Genomic DNA, 14,215 nt, shown 5'->3' with positions numbered 1-14,215 from the left:
CTATAATGTCTATCGACAGAGCCAAGAGTCATGGCCAACTCATCATAAACTTTTGTCAGCGTCCTAGTCCTGCTGAGATATTAACAACAGCAATTACAACTAGATACTGGTAAGGGTAATAACGCAGGAGAGAAGGAACTCATGACAGAAAAGTAAGGAAAACAAAGAGAAAAATATATATTGGCAGTTAATCCACCTTTGGAGGCTCAATAACGATACTCTAGTATGATTTTTTACTCTTCACCTCAAGGTGATTAAACAAGAAAAATATTTATATATTAAGGGGATGTAGCTCAGTGGTAGAGCATTCGACTGCAGATCGAGAGGTCCCTGGTTCAATCCCGGGCGTCCCCTCAATTATTAGTTTCGATACGCCTCTGTTCCTAGAGAAAAGACATTCCCTACAGAATTTTTTTTTTTTTTACTTTTCCTCTTTACCTTTTTCCTTTTATGTGTTTTTTCTTTTTTCTTTCTTCTTTTTCCTTTTTCCTTTTCCTTTTCCATTTTCTTTTCATTTTGTTTTTCTGTTTAAATTCCTTTACTTTTTCTTTCTTTCGTTTCCTTTTCCTTCTTCATTTTTCCGTTTCTTTTCTTTCCTTTTCTTTTTCCTTTTCCTATTTCTATTCTTATCTTTTCCTCTTCTTTTCTTTCTTTCCCTTATAGTCAAATTTCTTGTATCTAGTCAGCAAAGTTATCATGCACCATAAGATAAATTATAGTTAATGAGTTACAGAAATACTATAGGAAAACTAATGAAAGAGAAAAACGTATGAATGTAAAATAACAAAGTAATTAGATAATAATAATAATAACAGTAACAATGGTAATTACCATTATTACTGTTATTATTATAACAAAAACGATAACAAAAATATTAGTAACATTAACAATAATGATAATGATGATAAAATGATTATTGTAATAATAGTGAGGATTCTATTAATGAAATAGTGGTGATAATAATAATTATAATCGTTAGTTAATTACAATAAAATATCAAAAGTAAGTAATATAAAAAACATGAAAATGAAGGTTTTACAAATAACAATAAAAATGAGGACATAATGACACGAAAAAGCGATTTAGAAATATTAAAAAGAAACAAACCTCTGCAAACCCCACAACACATAAGAGACCATACCACTTTGTAAAAATAAAATATTATAAAAAACTACTAGCAGTTATGATGTGAAATATTTTGCATCGCTTGCATCAGATTTCTCGGTTGCAGCAGAGTTCGTTCGTGGATCAAGTTCATTTCCAAAAGTCTATCGACAGAGCCAAGAGTCATGGCCGAACTCACCATACACTTTTGTCATCGTCCTAGTCCTGCTCACATACATTAGCAGACAGATAAATCAAACCATAGTAAAAGATTAAGATTGGCAGTTACTTCATCTATTTGGTGTTGGAGATATTTACAACAGGCATTACAACTAGGTAATGGTACGGGAATAACGCATGAGAGAAGGAACGCATGACGAAAAGTAAGGATACCCTAAGAGAAAAATCTATATTGGAGTTAATCACCTTTAGAGGGCTCAATAACGATACTTGAGTTTGATTTTTTACTCTTCACCTCAATGGTGATTAACAAGAAAAATACTTGTATTTAATCTTTCGCTGCGTCTGTGACGGAAGCTTTCTTCTGAACACCTCCTGCTGCTTGTCACAGCGTTTTACACAACATATTCTGCCTATTAAATCAGTCATATTTTCCCATATTCCAGAACATAATAGTCTATTTGCACATCTTTATCATTTTTATTTTCATCAGAAGTCAGTGTAAAACATTCAACCCATATTTGTATTTTTCAGGTATTTTATCTTTAATAAAATCACCTAACAAGTTTTGGAAATTGGCTGCATTGTTTTGTCTAGCGGTGTTTTGGCAACTCTTCGCAAGGCCTGGCTCAAGGGAGCGTCCGTCGAATTATGTAAAAAAAAAAGAAAAAAAAAAAAAAAAACATAATTTTTTCATTATATGTGTTCTGCATTTTTTGTTATTTTTTTTTTTTTTTTTCATTTGCCCTTCACTGTTTTAAATTATCTTATTTTTTTATAACCTGGTATGATTTATCTCTCAATAAATTACTCGAAACCTTGGCGTGAAGAGCAGAAATATGTACGAAACTTTTTGGCGGGAAAATCTCTCAGATGATCACGCGTAATCATCCGCTTAATTACCGAACGGCAATTATGTCGAACGGCAGAGGAACGCGAGATAATATGACAGCGACCGTGATTATGGAGATTCGGAAGATTCTTACGATATGTGACGAGATGAACCTAATGAAATAAATCTAGTCCAACCGATAATAGTTCTCCGTCGATGGAAGGAACACTACCGCAGCTGTGCAATTTAGAACCATTTTCTCTCCTCTCTCTCTCTCTCTCCTCTCCGTCTCTCATCCCACCGTCTCTCTCTCTCCTCTCTCTCTCGGCTCGACGCTCCTCACTCCTCTCTCTCTCTCTCTCTCTCTCTCTCTCTCTCTCTCCTCTCTTTCTCTTCTCCCTCACTCTTACGCTCTCTCTCTCTCTATAACTCTCACTCACTTTCACTCTCTCTCTCTCTCTCTCTCTTTCTCTCTCTCTTCTCTCTCTCATCGATCGTCACTCGCAATGCTCTTTCTCTTTCTCTCTCCGGCTATCTTCTCTCTAGCGCAGATGTGGCAATTTAGAGGCCATTTGATCTCTCTTCTCTCTCTCTCTCTTCCCTCTCTCTCTCTCTCTGTCTCTCTCTCTCCTCTCTCTCTCTCTCTCTCTCTCTCTTCTCTCTCTCTTTCTCTCTCTCTCTCAACCTCTCTCTCTCTCTTTCTTCGAGAACGAGAGAGATGAAAAAAGAGGATAGAGAGAGAGAGAGAGACAGAGCAGAGAGAGGAGAAGGGATAGAGAGAGAGAGAAAGCAAAAGAGAGAGAGACGACAGACAGACAGACAGAGAGAGAGAGAAGGGGGATAGAGAGAGAAGGAAAGAGGAGAGAGAGAGACAATATATATATATATAATATATATATATATATATATATATATATATATGTATATATATATATTATATATATATAATATAGATATGTATATATATGTATATATAATACATATACATATCCAATACATGTATTATACTATATCTATTATATATATATATATATAATATATATTATATATCTATATCTGCATTACATATATGCATATATATATCTATCTATTATATCTATATATATATATATAATCTAGATATAATATATATATATATATATATATATATATATATATCTAGTAACATAAACACACCATTTTCACTACTATAAGTACTTACCATGTTGGTGTATCTAATATATCTATATATATCATATCTCTATATATCTATATATATATCTAATATATATATAATATAATGTTGTGTGTGTTTGTGTGTGTGTTTTATAAATATATATATATACTATGATACTATATATCTCTATCGATATATATCTCTATATATATCTATCTAGATCTATGTATATATATATAATTATACCTACATATATATATCATATCTCTATATCTATATATATTATAATATATCTTATCTCTCTGTATCAATATATTTAATACATATATATTTTTTATTATACTCACTTATATTATATTCTATTCATCTTATGTAACTATTTATATCATATCTAGTTATATATATATCTATATATATATATATATATTATCTCCTATATTCTATATCATATATATATAATATATATATCTTATATATCTATATCTATATTATCTATCTCTATATATATGTATATCTTATATTCTATCATATCTACTCTATATATATGTCTTATATCTAGCTCTCTCTCTATCTATATCTCTAACTCTCTAATATACAATTATATATATTCTCTATATTATCTCTATATCTTATGTCTCTATATCTATTATATATATATTCACTCACCTCTATAACTGTGTGTGTGTTTTTTGTTTATATATATCTCCCTCTATATCTATCTAATCTCTATACTATATTCTCTTATCAATCTTATCTGTATATATATATAGTTGTGGTGTTGGTGTGTTGGTGTGTGTGTTTGTTGGTGTGTGTGTGTGTGTGGTGTGTGTGGGTGCGTGTGTGTGTGTGTGGTGTGTGCGTGTTTTCTATATATATATATCTATATATATATAATATATATATATATATATTAGATATAATATATATATATATGTATGCATCTCTATCTATATAATCGATATCTATATTAATAATAAACAAATACACATACATATCTATATCTATCTATCTATCTATCTATCTATTATATATATATGTATGTATGTATGTATATATATCAATATATAATAATACATATATATATATTTATATATATATATCTCTATTTAAATAATATATATCTATATATATATGTATATCTATAAACCAAATACAAACACACACACATATCTGTAATGTGTGTATGTGTGTGTGTGTGTGTGTGTGTGTGTGGTGTGTGTGTGTGTGTGTGTGTGTGTGTGTGTGGTGTGTGTGTGTGTGTGTGTGTTGTGTGTTTGTTTGTCTGTGTCTGTGTCTTTTATCTATATATATATATATATATATATATATATATATATATATATATATATAGATATATATATTATATATACTTATGTATATATATATATATATATATATATAATATATAGTATTCTATCTATATACATATATAATATATATATCCTATATTATCGATTATATATGTATATATCTATATATATATGCATATAGAATATATGCATATATATATCTATATATATACATATATATATATATATAATATATCTATATATATTATATATATATATATATATATATATATATATAATATATATATGTGATATTTATATCTATATATATTATATATATATATATATATGTATATATATATCTATCTGCTATATATATATATATCTATAGTATAATATCTATCTCTCCATATATACATATATATATATATATCCTCTATTAATATATATCTATATGGATATCTATTTAAATACCTATCTATCTACTTTTTTATTATCTACATTATATATATATTATATATCTTTATGTATATATTCTTATTTCCTATATCTCTATACTATCTCTATATCTATATACTGCTATCTCTTTCTCTATATATAGTCTATCTATCTATTATATCTATCTACTCTGTATCATATGTCTATATCTCGTCATAGTATCCTCTCTCTCTCTCTACTCTATCATCTACTTCTTCTATCTCCTTCTCTCTCTTCTCTCTCTTATCTCTCTCTCTCCTCTTATGTCTATCTATATATATAATTATACTCTACTATAGATCAACATATATAAATGTGTGTGTGGTGGTTTTGTTTATATTATATACATATATATATCTATCTCTTATCTCTGCTATCTTCTCTCTCTCTCTCTCTATCTCATCTATACTGTGTGGTGTGTGTTGTGTGTGTGTGTGGTGTGTGTGTGTGTGTGTGTGTGTGTGTGTGGTGTGTGTGTGTGTGTGTGCTGGGGTGTGTGTGTGTGTGCCGTGGTTTATATATATAGAGTATACTATATATATATATTATTCTTATATATATATATCTATATCTCTATAATCTATCAATATCGATGTTTAATGTAATATATATTATATATCTATATCTATCTATATATAAACAAATACACATACATATCTATATCTACTCTATATCTATCAAAAATTATCTATCTATTTATATATATATGTATGTATGTCTGTCTATATATCCATATATATATATATATATATCTATAGCTATCTATATATATATATATCTATATATATACATATTATATATATATATATATATATATATCTCTATATATATATCATATGTAATCTATATACAGACAATCCAAACGACACACTACATATACGAGTACTGTGTGTATGTGTGTGTGTGTGTGTGTGTGTGTGTGTGTGTGTTGTGTGTGTGTGTGTGTGTGTGTGTGTGTGTCTGTGTCCTGTGTCTGTACTATATATATATATTATATATATATATATTTATCTATATATATATATATCTCTATATCTCTATTATATATTCATAATATATATTGTGTGTGTGGTGTTTGTGTGTGTGCGTTGCGGTGTATGGAAGTATATATGTTACATATATATACATACATATATATACATACATATAGATTACATAGATACATATCATATATATACTACACGCCATATAAAAACATTATAAATACATTTATATAAATACCTTTATATATAATACATATATATAAATACATATATATATATATATATATATATATATATATATATATATATATAAATATATATTTAAAGACATATATATATATACATATATATAACACATCTATTAAATATTACATATATATAAATCATACGTAGTATAATACATACTATATATAAATACATACATACATATAAATACATACATACATACATATATAATATATTTATATATATGTATATATATGTGTGTGTGTGTGTGTGTGTGTGTGTGTGTGTGTGTGTGTGTGTGTGTGTATTGTTTCCAATGAGGAAGGTTGAATGCACAATAACAGAAAACAGGAACCACAATAACAGAAAACGGATTATCTTACATTTGGCAACATACGTTCACCATTATACGTGTTTTTTTTTATCGTTAAATACAGTACAATTGCACTTTTTTTTTCTTTCCACATTAACTTTTTCATGCTAATCGTTTATGGGAAAAATAGTGTTATCTGCAGTCCATTATAAATAAAGAATTTTTATATCCATTTAATACTGATGCCGGCCGACACACCGGTGGGTTCTTTTAGGTTAACGCAGCGAAATAGTTAAGGGGATGTACCAGTGGTAAGCATTCGACTGCAGATCGGAGGTCCCTGTTAATCCCGGGCGTCCCCTCAATTATTATTATTTTTCGATAACTCTTTTCCTAGAGAGAAGACCTTCCCTACAGAATATTACTCTTTCCTGTATATATTCTTAGTTAATCTGACTGACCCACTTAACATTGATCGAGAAAGCTGTGTTCGCTTGTTTTTTGCTGTATTCTATCTCTTTAAGTTTTTTTTTGGTCTTCTTTCTTTCTTTCTTTTTCCTCTTTGTTGTTCTTTTCCTTTGTATGCTTCCTTTTTTCTTTTTTTCTTTTTTCCTCTTTTACTTTTTCCCTTTTTCTTTTTTTCCCTTTTCCTTTTTCCTTTTCTTTTTTTCCCTTTCCTTTTTTTCTTTTCCTTTTTCCTTTTTCCTTGTCTTATTTCTTTTCCAATCTTCCTACAGATATTTACTCCTTTCCGTATATATTCTTAAAGCAGTTATCTGATTTAACCCACTTAACATTGTTCCTTGTCTTCGCTTGTTTCTGAAGCAGGGTTTTTTTTCTCTCTCTCTCTCTAAAGTTTTTACGTTTAACTTTTCACATTTCCTTTTTTTTTCTTTTCTTTTCTTTCCTTTTCCTTTACCTTTTCCTATTTCTATTCTTATCTTTACCTCTTCTTTCTTTCCCTTATAGTCAAATTTCTTTTATATAGTTAGCAAAGTTATCATGCACCATAAGATCACTCTTTGGCTAAATTATAGTTAATGAGTTACAGAAATACTACAGGAAAACTAAAGAAAGAGAAAACGTATGAATGTAAAATGATAACAAATTAATGAGGTGATAATAAAAATGATAATAATAATAATAATAATAATAATAATAATAATAATAATAATAATAACAATGATAATTACTAATTATTACTATTATTATTTTAACAAAAAAGATAACAAAAATAATAGTAACATTACCTAATAATGATATGATAAGAAATTATTATTGTACATATAGTTGAGGATTATAATATAATAGTAGTGATAATAGAACTATAATTGGTAGTTAATGAAATAAAAATATTAAAGTAAGTAATAGTTGTAAAAAATTAACTGAAGGTTCCAAAGAAGAATAATGAGGACAATAATGAGAAAAGCGATTTTAAGAAATATACTAACAAGAAACAGAAACCCTGGCAACCACCACAACACATACACCACTTTTTTAAAATTAAAATATTATTAAAAAGTTCAATTGCCAAAACTCAATCGACAGAGCCAAGAGTCCTGGCCACTCACCCATAAACTTTGTCAGCGTCCCTTAAGTCCTGCTCACCTACATTTAACAGATAGATAAATCAAACAAATAAGTAAAAGATTAAGATATGGGCAGTTACTTCATCTAATTTGGTGTTTGAGATATTAACAACAGCAATTACATCGAGGTAATGGTGACGGTAATAATGCATGAGAGAAGGAACTCATCACAGAAAATTAAGGAAAACACGAAGAGAAAAATATGGAAGTTAATCCACCTTTAGAGGCTCAATAACGATACTTGAGTATTTTTTTTTTTACTCTTCACCTCAAGGTGATTAAACAAGAAAAATATTTATATATTAAGGGGATGTAGCTCAGTGGTAGAGCATTCGACTGCAGATCGAGAGGTCCCTGGTTCAATCCCGGGCGTCCCCTCAATTATTATTATTTTCGATTCGCCTCTGTTCCTAGAGAAAAGACATTCCCTACAGAAGATTACTCTTTCCCTGTATATATTCATAGTATATCTGACTGACCCACTTAACATTGATCCGAGAAAGCCTTGTGTTCGCTTGTTTTTGCTGTATTCTATACTTTTAAGTTTTTTTTCTTTCTTTCTTTCTTTCTTTTTCCTCTTTGTTGTTTCTTTTTCCTTTTATGCCTTTCCTTTTTTCTTTTTTTCTTCTTTCCTCTTTTCCTTTTCCCTTTTTCCTTTTTTCCCTTTTCCTTTTTCCTTTTCTTTTTCCTTTCCTTTTTTTTTCTTTTCCTTTTCCTTTTCCTTGTCTTATTTCTTTTCCAATCTTTTCCTACAGATAATTTACTCCTTCCCGTATATATTCTTAAAGCAGTATCTGATTAACCCACTTAACATTGGTTCAAAAAAGCCTTGTCTTCGCTTGTTTCTGAAGCAGGGTTTTTTTTTCTTCTCTCTCTCTAAAGTTTTTACGTTTAACTTTTCACATTTCCTTTTTTTTCTTTCTTTTCTTTCCTTTTCCTTTACCTTTTCCTATTTCTATTCTTATCTTTTCCTCTTCTTTCTTTCCCTTATAGTCAAATTTCTTTTATCTAGTTAGCAGTTATCATACACCATAAGATCACTCTTTGGCTAAATTATAGTTAATGCGATACAGAAATACTACAGGAAAACTAAGGAAAGAGAAAACGTATGAATGTAAAATGATAACAAATTAATGAGGTGATAATAATAATAATAATAATAATAATAATAACAGTACCAATGATAATTACTATTATTTCTATTATCATTTCAACAAAAAAAATAACAAAAATAATAGTAACATTAACAATAATGATAATGATAATAAAATGATTATTGTATAATAATAGTGAGGATTACAATAATAATAATAGTGGTGATAATAATAATTATAATCGTTAGTTGATTAAAATAAAAATAACAAAAGTAAGTAATAATAAAAAACATGAAATGAAGGTTACAAAGAAAGATAAATGAGGACAATAATGAGAAAAGCGATTTAAGAAATATATAAAAAGAAATAGAAACCTCTGGCAACCCCACAACACATAAGCATACCACTTTTAAAACTAAAATATATAAAGAAAAAAATTACTAGCAGTTATGATGAATATTTGCATCGCTTGGCATCAGATTTCTCGGTTGCAAGCAGAGTTCTTTCGTGGATCAAGTTCATTGCCAAAACTCAATCGACAGAGCCAAGAGTCATGGCCAACTCACCCATAAACTTTTGTCAGCGTCCTAGTCCTGCTCACATACATTAACAGACAGAAAAAATCAAACAAATAAGTAAAAGATTAAGATTAGCAGTTACTTCATCTAATTTGGTGTTGGAGATATTAACAACAGCAATTACAACTAGGTTATGGTGACGGTAATAACGCATGAGGGAAGGAACTCAAGACAGAAAAGTAAGGAAAACACGAAGAGAAAAATCTATATTGGAAGTTAATCCACCTTTAGAGGCTCAGTAACGATACTTTAGTATGATTTTTTTACTCTTCACCTCAAGGTGATTAAACAAGAAAAATACTTGTATATTAAGGGGATGTAGCTCAGTGGTAGAGCATTCGACTGCAGATCGAGAGGTCCCTGGTTCAATCCCGGGCGTCCCCTCAATTATTATTATTTTCGATTCGCCTCTGTTCCTAGAGAAAAGACATTCCCCTACAGAAAATTACTCTTTCCCGTATATATTCTTAGTATATCTGACTGACCCACTTAACATTGATCCGAGAAAGCCTTGTGTTCGCATGTTTTTTTTTTCTGTATTCTATACTTTTAAGTTTGTTTGTTTGTTTTTCCTTTTTCCTATTTGTCTCTTTTTCCTTTTTTGCCTTTCCTTTTTTTTCTTTTCTTTTTTCCTCTTTTACTTTTTCCTTTTTTCCCTTTTCCTTTTTCCTTTTCTTTTTCCTTTCTTTTTTTTCTTTTCCATTTCCTTTTCCTTTTCCTTCATTTTCTTATTTCTTTTCCAGTCTTTTCCTACAGTTAATTACTCCTCCCCGTATATATTCTTAAAACAGTATCTGATTAACCCACTGAACATTAGTTCAAAAAAGCCTTGTCTTCGCTTGTTTCTGAAGCAGCTTGTTTTTTTTTTTTTTCTCTCTCTCTCTCTCTCTCTCTAAAGTCTTTAGTTTAACTTTTCTTTTCCTTTTTTTTGTTTCTTTTCTTTCCTTTTCCTTTACCTTTTCCTATTTTTATTCTTATCTTTTCCTCTTCTTTCTTTCCCTTATAGTCAAATTTCTTTTATCTAGTTAGCAGTTATCATACACCATAAAATCACTCTTTGGCTAAATTATAGTTAATGCGATACAGAAATACTACAGGAAAACTAAAGAAAGAGAAAACGTATGAATGTAAAATGATAACAAATTAATGAGGTGATAATAAAAATATAATAATAATAATAATAATAATAATAATAATAATAATAGTGGTGATAATAATAACTATAATTGTTAGTTAATTAAAATAAAAATATTAAAAGTAAGTAATAATTTTAAAAAATGAAATGAAGGTTACAAAGAAAAATAAATGAGGACAATAATGAGAAAAGCGATTTAAGAAATATATAAAAAGAAACAGAAACCTCTGGCAACCCCACAACACATAAGCATACCACTTTTTAAAATTAAAATATATAAAGAAAAAAATTACTAGCAGTTATGATGAATATTTGCATCGCTTGGCATCAGATTTCTCGGTTGCAAGCAGAGTTCTTTCGTGGATCAAGTTCATTTCCAAAAGTCTATCGACAGAGCCAAGAGTCATGGCCAACTCACCCATAAACTTTTGTCAGCGTCCTAGTCCTGCTCACATACATTAACAGACAGATAAATCAAACAAATAAGTAAAAGATTAAGATATGGGCAGTTACTTCATCTAATTTGGTGTTGGAGATATTAACAACAGCAATTACAACTAGGTAATGGTAACGGTAATAACGCATGAGAGAAGGAACTCATGACAGAAAAGTAAGGAAAACACGAAGAGAAAAATCTATATTGGAAGTTAATCCACCTTTAGAGGCTCAATAACGATACTTTAGTATGATTTTTTACTCTTCACCTCAAGGTGATTAAACAAGAAAAATACTTCTATATTAAGGGGATGTAGCTCAGTGGTAGAGCATTCGACTGCAGATCGAGAGGTCCCTGGTTCAATCCCGGGCGTCCCCTCAATTATTATTTTCGCTTCGCCTCTGTTCCTAGAGAAAAGACATTCCGTACAGAAGATTACTCCTTCCTGTATATATTCTTAGTATATCTGACTGACCCACTTAACATTGATCCGAGAAAGCCTTGTGTTCGCATGTTTTTGCTGTATTATTTACTTTTAAGTTTTTTTCTGTTTCTCTCTCTCTCTATCTCTCTCTTCCTTTTTTGCGTTTCTTTTTCTTTTCCTTTTTTTTTATTATTTTTTATTATTTTTTTTTTTTACTCATCACCTCAAGTTGATTAAACAAGAAAAATGCATAATATAAAGGGGGTGTAGCTCAGTGGTAGAGCATTCGACTGCAGATCGAGAGGTCCCTGGTTCAATCCCGGGCGTCCCCTCAATAATTAGTTTCGATTCGCCTTTATTCCTAGAAAAAAAGACATTCTCTACAGAAAATCACTCTTTCCTGTATATATTCTTCGTATATCTGACTGACCCAGTTGACATTGGTCCGAGAAAGCCTTGTGTTCGCTTGTTTTTCCTGTATTATTTACTTTTTTTCCTGTGTCTGTTTTCTCTCTCTTCCTTTTTTGCCTTTCTTTTTCTTTTCTTTTTTCTTTTTTTTCCTTTTTCCTCTTTTCCTTTTCCCTTTTTCCTTTTTTGCCCTTTTTCCTCTTTCAATTTTCCTTTTCCTTTCCCTGTTATTCTTTCTTTTCTATTTCCTTTTCCTTTTCCTTCATTTTCCTATTTCTTTTCTTTCTTTTTCCCTTTCCTTTTTCTTGTCTTATTTCTTCTCCAATCTTTTTTTTTCCGTTTCTTTTCTCTTATTTTCTTTTGCTTCTTTTTCTTTATAGTCAAATATCTTGTATCTAGTTGGCAAATTTATCAACACGCACCATTAGATCAGCCTTAGGCTAAATTAAAGTCTAGTTATTGAATTACAGAAATACTATAGGAATCCAAATGAGAAACCTAATGAAAGAGAAAAACATAAACATGATAGCAACAAACTAATAATAATATTAATAATAATAATAATAATAATAATAATAACAGTAATAATAATTATTATGATAATCATTATTATTACCAACTTATTATAACAATGACGGTAAATGTTATTATTATTATTATTATTATTATTATTATTATAACAACGATAACAAAAATAACAGTACATTAACAATAATGATGAAAATAATAATTATTATAATAATAATAATTAAATCAATAATACGAGCGGTGATAATAATAAATAATGAGAGCTATAATAGTTAGTTCATTACAAAAAAGATTTCAATAAGATAATACAGAGAACAAGAACTGATGGTTACAAATATAAATGAGGACAACAATGATGAAAAAGGGATAAAAAATATATATATATAAGAAACAGAAACATCTGGCAACCTCAAAACACCTAAGTATACCACTTTTAAAAATATTTTTTTATATAAAAAAAACACTAGCAGATATGATGAACATCTGCATCGCTCGGCAACAAATTTCTCAGTTGCAAGCAGAGTTCCTTCGTGGATCAAGTTCATTGCCAAAGTCAATCGACAGAGCCAAGAGTCATGGTCAACTCACCCATAAACTTTTGTCAGCGTCTTAGTCCTGCTGACAAACATTAACAGACATATAAATAAAACAAATAAGAAAGAAAAAGATTAATATATGGGCAATTACTAAATTTCATTTTCTGCTTCATATATTAACAGCAATTACAACTAGATTTAAAAAGAAAGAAAAAGATAACGATAGCAAAGCAGGACAGAAGGGAACTCATTACAGAAAAGAAACGAAAATAAGAAAGACAATAATATTAATAATAATAATAATAATAATAATAATAATAATAATAATGATAATAATGGAAATTAGGAAAATGTTAATGATAATGATAATAATGATAACAAACTCTCTATATCATGAAAAAGTGTAGTTAATCAAGAGATGGAGGCTCAGTAACGATACACTGATATGGTAACATTTTTTACTTTTCGCCTCAAAAGTAGAGTGAATAACTAAGAAAATATATAACGGTCCATTTAGAAGGGGACGTAGCTCAGTGGTAGAGCATTCGACTGCAGATCGAGAGGTCCCTGGTTCAACCCCGGGCGTCCCCTCATTTCTTGACAATTTTGAAAGGTGTCTCGGTAACCAATATGATTTTTTTTTTTTTTTTTTTTAGGGAGTTTGAGTTGACAGTTTTGCGTTCAAAGCATTCGTTTTAGGAAGTAACGTTTTTTTATTTTGTGATTACCGAATTTACCGATTTTTAAGGTTTTGAATACAAAGGTATATAAATATATGGGACGCAGAAGCCGCCATTCTTGGGAGGGGGTAAGAAGCCAGTGCCATCCGTATCATCCAAATACAGAAAAGAGCAACGAATCTGCTGTCCCATTAAGAAGTGTAAAACAATGTGTTGGATCATGACTAAAGGCGTAAAGACACACCATT

General features: G+C 29.4%; 6 non-coding genes across 6 annotated transcripts; all 6 read left to right on the top strand.

Moving 5' to 3' along the window:
- The first annotated feature begins 282 nt into the window (after positions 1 to 282).
- Trnac-gca lies at positions 283 to 354 on the top strand. The gene has a single exon. It is a non-coding gene; the product is annotated as a tRNA-Cys (tRNA).
- Positions 355 to 8,454: 8,100 nt separating this feature from the next.
- Positions 8,455 to 8,526, top strand: Trnac-gca. The gene has a single exon. It is a non-coding gene; the product is annotated as a tRNA-Cys (tRNA).
- A 1,606-nt stretch (positions 8,527 to 10,132) lies between these two features.
- Trnac-gca lies at positions 10,133 to 10,204 on the top strand. The gene has a single exon. It is a non-coding gene; the product is annotated as a tRNA-Cys (tRNA).
- Positions 10,205 to 11,697: 1,493 nt separating this feature from the next.
- Trnac-gca lies at positions 11,698 to 11,769 on the top strand. The gene has a single exon. It is a non-coding gene; the product is annotated as a tRNA-Cys (tRNA).
- A 306-nt stretch (positions 11,770 to 12,075) lies between these two features.
- Positions 12,076 to 12,147, top strand: Trnac-gca. Its single transcript has one exon. It is a non-coding gene; the product is annotated as a tRNA-Cys (tRNA).
- A 1,659-nt stretch (positions 12,148 to 13,806) lies between these two features.
- Trnac-gca lies at positions 13,807 to 13,878 on the top strand. Its single transcript has one exon. It is a non-coding gene; the product is annotated as a tRNA-Cys (tRNA).
- Positions 13,879 to 14,215: the final 337 nt, after the last annotated feature.

The sequence above is a fragment of the Penaeus monodon genome, chromosome 1, assembly GCF_015228065.2.
Source record: "Penaeus monodon isolate SGIC_2016 chromosome 1, NSTDA_Pmon_1, whole genome shotgun sequence".
Lineage (NCBI taxonomy): Eukaryota > Metazoa > Arthropoda > Malacostraca > Decapoda > Penaeidae > Penaeus > Penaeus monodon.
This window is presented reverse-complemented; position numbering and strand designations above follow the sequence as displayed.